The following is a 1970-nucleotide window of genomic DNA, read 5'->3' on the forward strand; positions in this document are numbered from 1 at the left end:
TGGAGGTTGTGGTGAGCCGAGATCGCGCCATTGCACTCCAGCCTGGGTAACATGAGTGAAACTCCGTCTCAACAAAAAAAAAAAAAAAAGAAAAGAAAGTAATTGCTGGGCATGGAGGCTCACACCTGCAATCGAGGCTAAGGGGGGGCGGATCACGAGGTCAGGAGTTTGAGACCAGCCTGGCCAACACGGTGAAACCCCGTCTCTACTAAAAATACAAAAAGTAGCTGGGCATGGTGGCAAATGCCTGCAATCGTAGCTGCTTGGGAGGCTGAGGCAGGAGAATTGCTGGAACCCTGGAGGTGGGGGTTGCAGTGAGCCAAGATCACGCCAGTGCACTCCAGCCTGGGCAACAAGAGCAAAACTCCGTCCCCAAAAAAAAAAAAAAAGAATCAACAGTGTTTCCCAAATTTCTCTCACCCTGAATCCTTTTTCACTTAAACACCTATTGATTTTCTGCAGAAAAATACCAAACACAACTTGGGAAACGATCCACATAGGGCCCAAGCTGAGCCCCCCACCCAGCTTGCAGCTGCACCAGCCCAGGTGTTTCTGCCACACAGGCAGGTGAAGTGCTGATGCAGCTGGTGTAATGCCCCATTTTCCAGGTAAGTCACATGGAGCCAGTTCTGAGGGTATGCACATTTAAAAACTGGTCATTCTAGCTGGGTGTAATGGCATATGCCTATAAACCCAGCGACTCAGGAGGCTGAGGCAGGAGAATCGCTTGAACCCAGGAGGTGGATGTTGCTGTGAGCCAAGATAGCACCACTGCACTCCAGCCTGGGTGACAGAGCAAGACTCCATCTCAAAAGTATAAAATAAAAACTGGTCATTCTCACAATTTTAAGGTCATATGATTGAGAGGTAGAAGGCTGGAAGTTATTAAGGCTACCAAGCTAAAGGTCTTAATCTCATGATGGCTGTTTCAGTATCTGCTCCCTCCTTTTATAGGAAGCATTTCCAGCTGACCCAGGGAACTATCAATACCTTAAATTATAACCTGACATGAAACCTGACTTGTAGGGGACATTACTTATGGAAAAATTCTAAAACATTAAAAAAGGAACCAAAAACAAAAAATGTAAAAGGCCGGGCACGGTGACTCACACCTGTAATCCCAGCACTCTGAGGGGTCAAGGTAGGTGGGTCACCTGAGCTCAGGAACTCGAGACCAGCCTGGACAACACAAAAAATGTCTCTACAAAAAAAATAAATAAAACCAATCCCCAAAGTGGCTTTCCTCAGGAGTGCTGGTATATTAGAAGCCTTAAAGGTAATTTTGCATTTGAGTTGTTGAAGCAACTCAAACGAAAATGCACATTTACAGCAGGTCACAGTGGCTCATGCCTATAATCCCAACACTTTGGGATGCGGAGGCAGGTGGATCACCTGAGGTCAGGAGTTTGAGACCAGCCTAGCCAATATGGTGAAATGCCATCTCTACTAAAAACAGATATTAGCCAGGTGTGGTGGTGCATGCCTGTAATCCCAGCTACTTGGGAGGCTGGGGCAGGAGAATCACCTGAACCCAGGAGGCAGAGGTTGCGCTGATCATGCCACTGCACGACAGCCTGGGCAACAGAGCAAGATTCCATCTCAAAACAAAAAAATGTACATTCACCAAGCGTAATTTACATTTGGCACTGAGGACAACATGCAAACTAAAAGGAAAAGCAGCCAGGCAAGGTGGCTTATGCCTGTAATCCCCAGCACTTTGGGAGGACCAGGTGGGTGGATCACCCGAGGTCAGGACTTCAAGGCCAGCCTGACCAATATGATGAAACCCTGTCTCTACTAAAAATTAGCCAGGTGTGGTGGTAGCTCCTACAGTCCCAGCTACTCAGGAGGAGGAGGCAGGAGAATCACTTAAACCTGGAGGCAGAGGCTGCAGTGAGCCAACATCGCCCCACTGCACTGCAATCTGGGCGACAGAGCAAGTCTCTGTCTCAAAAAAGAGAAAAAACAAA

Source organism: Sapajus apella, unplaced genomic scaffold, assembly GCF_009761245.1.
Source record: "Sapajus apella isolate SASKATOON/1434 unplaced genomic scaffold, GSC_monkey_1.0 scaffold15, whole genome shotgun sequence".
NCBI lineage: Eukaryota > Metazoa > Chordata > Mammalia > Primates > Cebidae > Sapajus > Sapajus apella.